The following is a 14,823-nucleotide window of genomic DNA, read 5'->3' as shown; positions in this document are numbered from 1 at the left end:
CAATAGTGCAAAAAAGGTATTAAATGAACAATAGGTAAGTAAAGAAATAAAACAACAGTAAAAAGACAGGCTATATACAGTAGCGAGGCTATAAAAGTAGCGAGGCTACATACAGACACCGGTTAGTCAGACTGATTGAGGTAGTATATACATGACTGTATAGTTAGTGACTGCATATATGATAAACCGAGAGTAGCAGCAGCGTAAAAAGAGGGGTTGGGGGGGTGGCACACAATGCAAATAGTCCAGGTAGCCATTTGATTACCTGTTCAGGAGTCTTATGGCTTGGGGGTAAAAACTGTTGAGAAGCCTTTTTGTCCTAGACTTGGCACTCCGGTACCGCTTGCCATGCAGTAGTAGTGAGAACAGTCTATGACTGGGGTGGCTGGGGTCTTTAACAATTTTTAGGGCCTTCCTCTGACACCGCCTGGCGTAGAGGTCCTGGATGTCAGGCAGCTTAGCCCCAGTGATGTACTGGGCCGCACGCACTGCCGTCTGTAGTGCCTTGCGGTCAGAGGCCGAGCAATTGCCGTAACAGGCAGTGATGCTCTCGATGTTGCAGCTGTAGAACCTTTTGAGGATCTGAGGACCCATGCCAAATCTTTTTAGTTTTCTGAGGGGGAATAGGCTTTGTCATGCTCTCTTCACGACTGTCTTGGTGTGTTTGGACCATTCTAGTTTGTTGTTGATGTGGACACCAAGGAACTTGAAGTTCTCAACCTGCTCCACTACAGCCCCGTCCACAATCATCTCCTTAGTCTTGGTTACGTTGAGGGATAGGTTGTTATTCTGGCACCACCCGGCCAGGTCTCTGACCTCCTCCATATAGGCTGTCTCGTCATTGTCTGTGATCAGGCCTACCACTGTTGTGTCGTCTACAAACTTAATGAGGGTGTTGGAGTCGTGCCTGGCCATGCAGTCGTGGTTGAACAGGGAGTACAGGAGGGGACTGAGCACGGACCCTTGGGGAGCTCCAGTGTTGAGGATCAGCGTGGCAGATGTGTTGCTACCTACCCTCACAACCTGGGGCGGCCCGTCAGGAAGTCCAGGATCCAGTTGCAGAGGGAGGTGTTTAGTCCCAGGATCCTTAGCTTAGTGATGAGCTATGCGGGGACTATGGTGTTGAATGCTGAGCTGTAGTTAATGAATAGCATTCTCACATAAGTGTTCCTTTTGTCCAGGTGGGGAAGGGCAGTGTGGATTGCAATAGAGATGGCATCATCTTGAATCTGTTTGGACGGTATGCAAATTGGAGTGGGTCTAGGGTTTCTGGGATAATGGTGTTGATGCTTTAAAGGCATCAACTCAGCTCTAACTCTATCCACATATGCTCATCATCATGGGATCAGAATGAGGAAGAAAGGAGAACTGTAATTCTTTCATCAATGAAATGAACCATGGCTAACTTGATATTTACCCCATCCCTCACAGCCATTTAAAGACACACCCCAGCTATTTTGGAACTTTTCCTGTTGAAAAACAATATCCCACATATAAATACCGTACTGTATTTAAGATGTACCAAGATATTCTCTGGTACTTTTGTATACTAGGTAGCCAGCGGTTCTGAAAATAACACCCATGAGCCAAAAGTAGTCCCCGGAAATTGCGTACTACGTCACAAATGTGCAGATATGTGCACCACATCATTGCTCTCTCTCTCTCGCTGTGCATCTTTCTAGCTGTCACTCAAATGGCAAAGGGCTGAAGCTCATTGGCTGGAACTCGAATTGCTAGGGGGCTGGCTCATGGCGAGGTACATGTATGGAAAATTGTGCGGGACAGCTTCCAGACCACAGTCGCTTTCAAACTAGGGATTTCAGTGGCTAATTGAGATAAAACAGTTATTCTGCTCATAGATTATGCATGTATGAACTACACATTGACACATCCAGCTCAAAGTGGATGTTTAAAAGATACTTGCTTGTCTCCAAAGTACCGGAGCATCTGTCTTTAAAGGTAGATAGAGAGATGGTAGAGTTCAGAAAGCAGATCCGTTTAGAGCCATGTTGACATGTTTATTTCAGGATCACTCATTGTCCCTTAGACAAATTATTTTTCCAAACGTAATTATTCTTTCCTTTGATGTAATTCCATGAAAGGCTTTTCATATGCACCTGTGAAATACATCGCCCATGTCAGACATTTCTAAATTAATATATCCACTGGGAGAGTTAGGAACAACGACCAAGGCTGTATTTCTTTTAACCTTTTATTTAACTAGCCAAGCCAGTTAAGAACAAATTCTTATTTACAATGATGGCCTACACCGGTCAAACTCTAACCCGAACGAACGACGCTGGGCCAATTGTGCTTCGGATTCATTAAGGCTCACCGTGGCTTTGCAACGGAAAACAAACTGAGCGTTTGTTATTGGACAAGTTCAGATAGGCCCTCCCTGTTTCAGTCGTTTTTCTTCCATTTAGTGCCTAATAAATTGGGCCCCAGGCAGTGGTGTAAAGTACTTCAGTAAAAATACTTGAAAGTACTACCTAAGTATTTTTTTGGGTATCCGTACTTTACTTTACTATTTATATTTTTGACAACTGTGACTTTTACTTCACTACATTCCTAATGAAAACAATGTACTTTTTACTCCATATATTTCCCTGACACCCCAAAAAACTAATTACATTTGGAATGCTTAGCAGGACAGGAAAATTGCCTAATTCACACAGTTATCAAGAGAACATCCCTGGTCATCCCTACTGATGATCTGGTGGACTCACTGAACACATGCTTTGTTTGTAAATTATGAGTGTTGGAGCATGCCTCTGGCTATACATCATTAAAAAAATGAATAATTATGCATTCTGGTTTGCTTAATACAAGGATTTTGAAATGATTTATACTTTTACTTTTGATACTTAAGTATATTTAAAACCAAATACTTTTAGACTTTTACTCAAGTAGTATTTTACTGGGTGACTTTCACTTTTACTTGAGTCATTTTCTATTAAGGTATCTTTACTTGTACTCAAGTATGACAATTGGGTACTTTTTCCACCACTGGCCCCAGGTATCATGGGGGAATGTGGCTGGTGAGATGACCTTTTGTCTAGAATCTGAGAAGGAGCAAACTTGGGATGATTCAGAGTGTCAAAATGGCAGGTTGATGGTACAGTGACGGCAGAGCTACAACAGCCCATTGGCTCATGCTATGGGCGTTTGTCCTCTTGATTTCTTGTGAAATTGCCAGGGACTCAATGTAGCGTGCAGGTGGATGAGTTTTGCTAATAAGAGAAGCATTTCTGCTCCACAGATCCCCTCTTTTCTGTGTGAGTGAGCGTGCATGAAATCAGTGTGCAGTGAGTCTCCCAGCTCCACATGCTCTGCTGGAGACGGCTGCCTGTGCCTGCCTCATCAGCCTGGGAGCTTATCACAGGGTTTAGGTGGGTGGAGTGGAATGGAGTGGTGGTGGGGAGGATGGAAGGGAGAAAAACAACGACAGCTCAACTTTCAGAGTTGGAGGTGCCAGTGTCATTAAACATTTAACTGAGGTGCTTGTAGTTTGAAGCCAGGATTCAATCCAAGGCGCATTTAAATAGCAGTGCACTGGACAGCCAGACAATGAGCCTTTTTAAAGGCATTTTTCTCAAAGTTTGCTGATATCTCATTCACGGTAAACGCTACACATGTCGGCTCAAGCGTAAATTATAGCTGAGTTGGTAGCTCAGCTGGTAGAGAATGTCGCTTGCAACGCCAAGATAGTGGGTTTAATTCCTAGGACTACCTGTACTCAAAATGAATCCACACATGACTGTAAATTGCTTTGAATGAAAGCATCTGCTAAATGGCATATTAATTTTTTTCTTCTTTTAAACCTTTATTTAACTAGGCAAGTCAGTTAAGAACATATTCTTATTTACAATGGCGGCCTACCACGGTGCCTTCGGAAAGTATTCAGACCCCTTAACTTTTTCCACTTTTTGTTAGATTACAGTTATCAATCTACATACAATACCCCATAACGGCAAAAGCAGGTTTTTGGAAATATTTGCTAATTTATTTAAAAATATATATAAATACATAAGTACTCAGACCCTTTACTCAGTACTTTGTTGAAGCACCTTTGGCAGCGCTTACAGCATCGAGTCTTCTTGAGTATGACGCTACAAGCTTTGCACATCTGTATTTGGGGAGTTTCTCCCATTCTTCTCTACAGATGCTCTCAAGCTCTGTCAGGTTCGATGGAGAGCATTGATGCGCAACTATTTTCAGGTCTCCCTAGAGATGTTCGATAGGGTTCAAGTCCGTGCTCTGGCTGGGCCACTCAAGGACATTCAGAGACTTGTCCCGAAGCCACTCCTGCGTTGTCTTGGCTGTGTGTTTAGGGTTGTTGTCCTGTTGGAAGGTGAACCTAGAGCAGGTTTTTATCAAGGATCTCTGTGTACTTTGCTCCGTTCATCTTTCCCTTGATCCTGACTGGTCTCCCAGTCCCTGCTGCTGAAAAACATCCCCACAGCTTGATGCTGCCACCACCATGCTGCACCGTAGGGATGGGGCCAGATTTCCTCTAAATGATGCTTGGCATTCAGGCCAAATAGTTCAATCTTGGTTTCATCAGACCAGAGAATCTTGTTTCTCATGGTCTGAGAGTCTTTAGGTGCCTTTTGGCAAACTCCAAGTGGGCTGTCATATGCCTTTTAATGAAGAATGACTTCCGTCTGGCCACTCTACCATAAAGGCCTGATAGGTTGAGAGACGGTTGTCCTTTTGGAAGGTTCTCCCATCTCCACAGAGGAACTCTAGAGCTCTGTGGGTGACCATCAGGTTCTTGGTCACCTCTCTGACCAAGGCCCTTCTCCCCCGATTTCTCAGTTTGGCCGGGCGACCATCCCTAGGAAGAGTCTTGGTGGTTCCAAACTTCTTCCATTTAAGAATGATGGAGGCCACTGTGTTCGTGGGGATCTTCAATGTTTCAGAAATGTGTTTGTACCCTTCCCTGGATCTGTGCCTCGACACAATCCTGTCTCTGAGCTCTATGGATAATTCCTTCGACCTCATGGCTTGGTTTTTGCTCTGACATGCACTGTCAACTGTGGGACTTTATATATAAATGGGTGTGTGCCTTTCCACATCATGTCCAAACAATTCAATTTACAACAGGTGGACTCCAATGAAGTTGGACTGTATGACTGTATTACTGTATAATGCTCTGCTCTATAACGCATCTTGAATTGAATCCTGGCCCTACTTTGTGGTGTAGATGTGTTTCCAAATGTGCTTAACGCTCTCATACCCTATAGGCCTACTGTTGTACACGCTCTCACATACAGTACACACCAACAAATGAAGAAGAAAGGGAACTTATAACATGGTCACTCTGATTAAATACCATTATTTGATTGGATCAAGTTATCACCTGACAGCCAGAGGTAATAAACACACGTGTAGAATTCTGTCCAACTCAAAGCTCAGGAACAAGTACAAGAGGGAATATACATACATTTCACTTTGTCTACTGGAAGCTACTTTATAGTATGAGCAAGCGACTGCGAGAGGAGGTGAGGGGAGAGAGAGGTCAATGGCTTTCAGTTGACCTCTAACTAATCAGGGTTATTCCTTGTTTGGAGAAACCTCTGCTACCCCCTCCCTCCCCGATCATGCACTGTATAATCAGCTGCTATAGGACACCTCCTTTTGGCTAGCTTGCTAAATTGAGTGTAAAAAGAGTTTAATCCAAATCTTGTTTTATGTCGCCCTCTCTTTATCTAAGCCCATCTTTAGACGTTCCCAGGTCATGTGGTTCCCCCTCCCTCTAAATCTCCATCTAGGAAAGAATGTTATCCCATTACACAATCAAAAAGGTACCCCTCCCCACTTCATTTGTTGTCCTCCCTTTGTAAACACCACACTACTACATACAACTCATACTTTCTTGCTTCCCCCTTTTCGCCTCAAACCACTGCAGGACTTTTCTCCAGCGGTGGAAAAAGTACCCAATTGTCATACTTGAGTAAAAGTAAAGATGCCTTCATAGAAAATTACTGAAGTGAAAGTCACCCAGTAAAATACTACTTGAGTAAAAGCCTAAAAGTGGTTTGGTTTTAAACATACTTAAGTATGAAAACTAAATGTAATTGCTCAAATATACCTATGTACAAAAGTAAAAGTATAAATCATTTTTTATTACTTATATTAAGCAAACCAGACAGCACCATTTTATTTGTATTTATTTTTTGGATAGCCAGGAGCACGCGCCAACGCTCAGACATCATTTACAAACAAAGCACGTGTGTTTAGTGAATCCGCCAGATCAGAGGCAGTAGGGATGACCAGGGATGTTGTCTTGATAAGTGAGTGAATTTGACCATTTTCCTATCCTCACAAACATTCCAAATTGAACGAGTACTTTTGGACGACTTAAGTAGTACTTTAAAGCATTTTTACTTAAGTACGTTACACCACTGCTTTTCTCCTAACGTGGGGCACCAAGGTTAATTATGCAACAGTAATGGTCAAACTATAGATGAGAGAGAAGCAGTAGATAGTACCAAAGTCACCCAAATCCTGCCTGACTCAGGTGTAGTTGCAGACTATCAGGTGAAAAGGGCACAGTGGATTGCAGAGGGCAGCAGACTACAGTATGCGATCATGGTGTGGTTCATGGAGTTTCAGCCTCCCACCACTAATGAACTTACCTTGGTTACCATAATCAGTTAGGACAGGGGTGGGCAAGAATTTTGTCTTGAGGGCCAACATTTCTGCGTAGATTTCTTGCCAGAATAATTTGTTAATCAAAAGCAATTTGCGGGCCAGATTGAATTGGCTTGGGGGACGGATCCGTATGTTGCCCACCCTTGAGTAGGATCTGATGGGGGAGACCTTTACACAAGAGGTGGAGGGAGACAGAGGGAAACTGAGAGACAGAGGGACAGAGAGAGAGAGCATGTGTGTATTTTATATTTTCAAGTGAGTAGGCCTACTTTGCAGTGAAATCATATTATCATAACATAGCCTTCTACCCACTGTGAGAGGAAAAACAACAAAAGCTGTGGACATAGAAGCCATCATCCATTTTATTTACTTAATGTCAAACAATATTACAGAACAGAGGACAGAATAAATTAACCATCTACATCAAAATAAAGAAATTCAGTCCTGAGATTGACAAAAAAGCAGGGAACAGTAATATTAGAATGATCCACTATGGTACCTGGGCTGGATGAGGGGGGGGTTGAGGGGTGGGATTGTGAATGAGGGGGCACATAGCGGCAGTCTCAGCAGATTGGATAAGATAGAGGTGGGGTGGGGAGGGGGGCTGTAGGGGCAAATGGGGGAGATTGTACATGTGGGCTGGGATAGAGGGGGCTAAGCAATCACAGGGATGCTTTGCTGTAGGCACATTCAAAAGTTGAACATTCCAAGGCTAAAGGATTTTACAGCTTTTTTCTTTTTAGAATTCAGAACCTTTTATTCAAAATCCAAAATTCAAATACACTGAGCAAAAATATAAATGCAAATGTAAAGTGTTGGTCCCATGTTTCATGAGCAAAAAGCTTATTTCTCTTAAATGTTGTGCACACATTGGTTTACATCCCTGTTAGTGAGCAAGTGGACTGAACATTTCCCGAATGCACTGGATATGATTTTGGCAAGGTTGTGGCACCCTCAGACTTTAGCAGCATTGGAGATCATTGTAGAATCTGTCCTGTTTGTCTACAGGAACCACACAAAGTGCCACACGAACAATGAATAGATACAATTAGAACAAACAAACAAAAATTCCTCAGACTTTTTAGATTGGATACAGCAATATAGCCACCCCATGAAATAGATGAGAGATTTGGGGGCCCTTCTAGAATTAATTTGTTGTTACAGTTGTAACATTGAAGAAAGTTCTACTTCGTAGGTGCCTGAAAATTGTGCCCAGCTGCACTCCTTTGGCAGAGAAGGGCTACTAAGCGGTGCCTCTGATTCTACTGATCTGATCTTGGATCTGTGCTTTTCCAATGCTTTTATTGCTTTTTGATGACATAAAGAGAGAGAGAATGCTAGAAACAACAGTACTGTACATTCAAACTGAATATTCACATGCCAATCTGTCAACTGTGTCACCAGTGCCCATGAGGGATAACTGTAAGCACTCTGCTGTGGGCGATTCAATCCCCAATATAGATATCATGCAACTTGTGTCAAGAAAAACTGAATTATCAATAGAAACGTTTCTTTGCGTTAAACAGAGCCAAATGGCGAGGACTTTGTTGATCTGATGTTCCAGTTGGTAGCGGAGAGGTGGAGGAGGATAGGTCCCTGAGATAGGGGACCACAGGGTCCCAATGGTGTAGCCAGGGGATCTGTCTCAGCTAGCCCTCTGGTAAGGAGTGGAGTGTTGACCTTCATTGATCTGCCCCTGTCCCCTGTTCATATCTGCAGTAGTTCTATGGCCACAGGCATGTACACAAGGTGAAAATACCCCATGGACTTGAAGCCAGCGGGCGGGGGCGGGGACTGGGGGAGTTTACTGAGAGATCTTAACAGCCTGTCTATCACAGTCTATCCCTCTTCACCTCTCCCCCATTGGCCGCACACTTAGTATCTTCCCTCTGCCAGTATCACTGTGTCTTTCAGATACCTGAGATGCAGAGCACGGGAGGAATGCATCAATAGACATTCTGTGATATTAACTTTTCTCCATATCCATTGGCCACAGTTAGATAGCAAAAAGGTTGTGGAGGTCATTCTCTCTGTAGTAAAAGAGTAGACGGTTGTTATATATCCACTGACCTCTGCCCTTCCAGGAACAACTGGCAGGTGATAAACAAGAACGTACATTTGTGCTTCATACAAATGGAAACCATTCAATATCCCTCACTGAAGACTGTGCTAGACCGGGATTCAAACAAACTGCACTGAAATCCCACTGCACTTGACTAATTAAGGTCATTTTATGCTTCAGCCGACATCTGCAGCATTTACCAGTGACATTTACCAGTGAAAAGACTGTGTGATATTGGTGTAGTGGGATTTGTTGGAATCCTGGCCAGAGATCTTGATAGATTGGCAGAAGGGTTTGATGTGAGTAACCAGTGTGCATCATAACACTCCCAGAGGCACACTACTGTTTCTCAAAGCATAGCCTATGTGAATATGGGCAAACAGTCACCAGCTGGGAGGCTGAAACCAGCAGCAGCCGCAACGTGGCAATTATCCTGATTACTAAATGCTTCAGGGCTTGTTCTGACCCCCACTGCCTCTCCATCTCTCTCTGTTTGTGAGATCTGTCACAGAGAGCAGGCAGGGCCCCTCAGCCAGCTAGGACCTGGGCACATGCAGCCACATCCATGCATAATCCAACAGAAAACAAATCACCCCCAATCATCAAAAACAATAGGCCATCTTTCAAAAAAGCCTTCGCTGCCTTGGAGCCCAGGGTGTTGTAGAAGAGGAAGGCCCTCTGAGACGACGCTGCATTGGCTGTGTTTCAGTGACTCCCACCCCCCTTATACTGCCCAATCCCTTCAGTCCTCCTAACATTGGGTTTGTTTAAGCACTGGTGAACTCTGTTGGCCCTGGATGAGGGCGAGGGAGGGAGGGAGGGCTTCCATAATGACATGCCATATGCCACTCTGCCTCTGCAGCTGAGAGAGGTCCTGCACGGATGGACCCATGGATGGACGCCCACAAGTCTTATTGAAAATGTAATTCCATTATCCTGATATAGGCTGAGCATCCATTGTCCCAAGTAGACAGAGGGTAAGGTATATTACATCACCAGTAACCTGAGTCTGGGACAGAGGGTTTGGAGGCTGTGTGACCACAAAATAAAGCCTCCTATCCCACCCAATGAAGCACGCGAGACACATTGGAATAGTATTACTGAATGCTAACAATCTAAAACAATCGCCTTTATTGACCAAGGGTCAATGGTCCCGATTTTTATAGATGGAATGGAACGATGAGACTTTCTTTATGGAATAGTTGAACTCAAACACGGTATTATTCTCTATCCTCAGATAATGACAAGTACAACTCTGAAAAGCAGTGTTGCAAATGGACATTACATAATAAATCAACCTTAATTTAAGTCTGTGTGGAGTCAGGACTAGAGTGTTGGAGAGAGGATAGTGCCCTGATTGTGGAGTGGAGAGCTTTAAATTTGAGCTATAAAATAAAGAGAGCTGAGGAGTATGTGGAGTCAGGAGAGAGGAAGAGAGCTGAGGAGTATGTGGAGTCAGGAGAGAGGAAGAGAGCTGAGGAGTATGTGGAGTCAGGAGAGAGGAAGAGAGCTGAGGAGTATGTGGAGTCAGGAGAGAGGAAGAGAGCTGAGGAGTATGTGGAGTCAGGAGAGAGGAAGAGAGCTGAGGAGTATGTGGAGTCAGGAGAGAGGGAAGAGAGCTGAGGAGTATGTGGAGTCAGGAGAGAGGAAGAGAGCTGAGGAGTATGTCAGGAGTCAGGAGGAGAGAGGAAGAGAGCTGAGGAGTATGTGGAGTCAGGAGAGAAGAGAGCTGAGAGAGCTGAGGAGGAAGAGAGCTGAGGAGTATGTGGAGTCAGGAGAGAGGAAGAGAGCTGAGGAGTATGTGGAGTCAGGAGAGAGGAAGAGAGCTGAGGAGTATGTGGAGTCAGGAGAGAGGAAGAGAGCTGAGGAGAGTGGGAGGAGCAGGAGAGAGGAAGAGAGCTGTGGAGTCAGGAGAGAGGAAGAGAGCTGAGGAGTATGTGGAGTCAGGAGAGAGGAAGAGAGCTGAGGAGTATGTGGAGTCAGGAGAGAGGAAGAGAGCTGAGGAGTATGTGGAGTCAGGAGAGAGGAAGAGAGCCGGAGAGGAAGTATGTGGAGTCAGGAGAGAGGAAGAGAGCTGAGGGTATGTGGAGTCAGAGGGAGTATGTGGAGTCAGGAGAGAGGAAGAGTGGAGTCTGGAGGAGGAAGACAGCTGAGGGTATGTGGAGTCAGGAGAGGAAGAGAGCTGAGGAGTATGTGGAGTCAGGAGAGAGGAAGAGCTGAGGAGTATGTGGAGTCAGGAGAGAGGAAGAGAGCTGAGGAGTATGTGGAGTCAGGAGAGGAAGAGAGCTGAGGGTATGTGGAGTCAGGAGAGAAGAAGAGAGCATATGTGGAGTCAGGAGAGAGGAAGAGAGCTGAGGTATGTGGAGTCAGGAGAGAGGAAGAGAGCTGAGGAGTATGTGGAGTCAGGAGAGAGGAAGAGAGCTGAGGAGTATGTGGAGTCAGGAGAGAGGAAGAGAGCTGAGGAGTAAAGTCCTGCACATCCACTGTTTCAAAAGCACATTGACAATCTGCGTTTCAACGCACAACAATAACCTCCCAAAAGGGACAGACAGAAGATGACATGCCCTGCATGAAGAGATACCCGTCTGGAAGGGTGCTCCGAGACGTTCCTTTTGTGGTGACAACGATCTGACAGATATGACCAAAAGAAGAAAGACAATCCGTCAGCATGCCAAGTCCCCAGGGGCTCATGTGGTCAGCTTGAGTGTCTGCCACAGTGAAGTCGAAGGGCAGAGGACGTGAGCTCACAGTTCAGATGTTTATTTCTAAAATATTCTTCCAATTTTCTAATAAGGAAAAAAATGTAGATTTGATGGTATTTTGTCATTTTCTAAAAAAATAAAAACATGAGAAGAAATACCTGATGGGATAAGGGATATAATACAATATAGTTAAAGGGTTTTATCGATTCTTCTGTCCCTCAAGAAAATCCCCTTGCTCTCTGAAAAACAGGATATAGTGCATTACAAACCTGTGGGCAAATTCATCCCACTCCCACAGTTCGTCACCCAGGCGTTATCCAATACTCTCATTAGATGGGAGGCCCATCACCACTAACGTTTCCTTGTGGGAAAACGCTGACACCAACTGCTCCACACACTGCCTGAAGTCTCACTAGCCCTCCTCCAACATCATGTGACATGGTTTAATGCATGGGTGCAGAAGCCAAAGGGAAGGGGATTTGGGATCTGATGCATCTTCTGTAAATCTGTCAAAATATTTCGACAAGACTGAATAAAACGATGCCAGAAACAGAACTGTGGCGGGGGTACTAAGCTGTTGAAACAACATGAAAATATTTTACTATGGAATGTTAAAAGGCCCAGTGCAGTCAAAAACATGATTTGCCTGTGTTTTATATACATTTCCAAACTATGTTGGGATAATACTGTAAAATTGTGAAAATTATAAATGCCCTTTTAGTGTAAGAGCTGTTTGAAAAGAATGCCTGAAATTTCAGCCTGTTTTGGTGGGATGGAGTTTTGGCCTGCCTGGTGACATAACCATGTGGCAAATTTAATACACCAATAAGAGCGCGTTCTAAACCGCTCTGCCAATAACAGCAAATTTTCAGTTCTTCCTGCTTGAGAAATGTTTGTTTTCGATTAAAATGGTCAAAAAGAAACAATCAATCACAGTAGGGTAATTATATTGTTACCCCGAAATGATTTGATATTGAGATAAAAACTGCTGCATTGGGCCTTCGAGGCTAACTTAAACTACTAGTGCAAGTCCAGGTACTCTTTGGTCTAAGAGCTTTGCTTTGTCAGCATTCCAAGGACTTCCACAAACATTATTAGCATATTCATTAAGACTCATGATTCTGATTAAAAAGCGGGTTGAGGGGAAAACGTAAATTATGTTTGCTGATGCCGTTAGTTGTCTCCTTTTTGTGGCTCCAGTAAATCTAGGGATACAGTGTTGGAATATCTTCAAATTCGAAGATACAATGACTGTAGGTTGATAATTGTTATTTTTTAGTGTATGTGAACAATGGATGCAACTCAATACTAGGCCATTTGAACACGTGGCAAATTTAAAAGAGCAATTCCTTATGCAAAGGTTAGTTTGGGTTCTGTAATGACCTCAAAAGCATTTATGAAGCCTTTTTAACACACATTTCACACACACAAACCTTAGATATAGCCACACCATGACTCGCCAAAAACACGATCAACTCCAGAATCATGGATATTTGACTTGAGATCCTTTTTTCTTTTTTTTTTTTTTAGGACAGTAGAAAAATAATGACAATTCTCACAGCCAAGATTTGGCTTCTGAATATATTCTCAAATGAGATTTATTTTACACCTGAAAACAGAAAAGGATGGGGATCGGGGAACATTGGGAATGTATTCACAACTGTAGTTTACATTTTTTGGTGTAAGCTCAGAGAAACGTTAATACAGTCATAATAATTGCACTTTATATATCTCCACTGTTGCCAGCATTTCCTCGTGACAAAGCCCAGCTCTCTCTCCAGTTAATAAATTCAATTTACCAGTGAAATTTGACTGACAAAGGAAATGCTAATTTAGGACCAGAGGACTGCTTCACTGCTGCACTAATCCAATTTGTCTTTTTTCTTGGGTTCACTCGAGTCCCAAAAGACATTAGACATCGCAGTCATTTAAGTGCAGCACATTCAAGGGAAACTCAGACATAATAAATATTTAAATGTTCTGAATCCTTAAGTCAATGAATGACCCGGGCTCAACTCATCTCAACCATGGGCTGAAACGTACTAGGAAAAAGCAGTGAACCTTGTCTCATCTCACATCACCTGAGAGGACAGGGCATGATTGTTTCACTTTGTTCTTGTTTTTCGGGGTATGGGGCACATCGGTGTACCCTGGACAGACTCCCCTTTGGTCCCAGCTCACACTCCTTCTATATGATAGGGCCCAAAAGTGAAAGGGATATCCCACTTCTACCATACTTACTTATAAAAGTTAGGCAAGAGAGGAATAGCATTATAGCGGAATTAAGTAAAAAGCCCTCTCATAGGAAAAAGCTGATTCAGCCTCATTTTCAGATTCCTAAACTGGGGGTTTCTTTGTTGGGGGGGGGGGGGGTCTAGGGGACAAAAATAAACGAATACACATAAGAGGTCATAGTTGACAACCTCTCAATCTTCAATAGTGACATTTTTCTCATCTTTTTTTTTTGCAACATTTTTATTTTGAAGATATACTGTAGATTCCAGTGTTGGTTAGAGAAGAGAGCACTCTGGCCAGCCACTATGCCTTTACACTAGAACATCAGAAACTGCCTGTCAGTTTGAGGAGGAATAACTAAATAAACCAATAAACCCCAAATGAAACAATAAAAAGCATTGAGACACTTTTCCCCATAGCAGCCAATGCATATAATATACCCACAAATATAGAAAACAACAAAAGTAGTTTCAAGTTTCTTCAACATATCATATCCAAACTACCCAATTCCAAACTCCAAAGTTAAATGTTTTTAAACTCCAAGCAGTGCAATTTATAGTATCAATTATAACAATAATTACTAATATTGTAATATATTTTTCAGTCAATATTGTGATTCTTGCACATCATTCCAAAGTATTGATTCCATGTTTTTATTTTTCTTCTTAGTATATTGTGTTCTGTTTGGGTATGTGTTTGTATGCATATAGGTGTGTGTGTGTGCTTGTGTGCGTGCGTGCGTGCGTGCTTGTGTGCGTGCGTGCTTGTGTGCGTGCGTGCTTGTGTGCGTGCTTGTGTAAGCAAATGTATGTGTGTGCGTGTTCTTTTGGAGTTTAGAAAGCAGCCCTACACCTTGGCCCTTTGGGTCCTTCTATGTGACTACAGCACCCCACTGGCGTTCTATTTGGATGGGGGAACAGAGGTGGCTGTATGCACTTCATATCAAGCTATGATTCTCAGGAAAAGGTTTAGTCAACTCAACAAAAAAAAGGGAAAAAAAAAAAAAACTGCCACAAACTAAACCAGGGGGCAAACTAAACCACGGGACAAACTAAACCACGGGAAACTAAACCACGGGACATCAGGAGAATCTTCTAAAAACCAAAACCACTGAAATCCCTTTTCTCCCCCACTGATAAATAACCACTCTGGGCTGAGTGGTTA

This window comes from Oncorhynchus nerka, linkage group LG27 (genome assembly GCF_034236695.1).
Source record: "Oncorhynchus nerka isolate Pitt River linkage group LG27, Oner_Uvic_2.0, whole genome shotgun sequence".
NCBI lineage: Eukaryota > Metazoa > Chordata > Actinopteri > Salmoniformes > Salmonidae > Oncorhynchus > Oncorhynchus nerka.
This window is presented reverse-complemented; position numbering follows the sequence as displayed.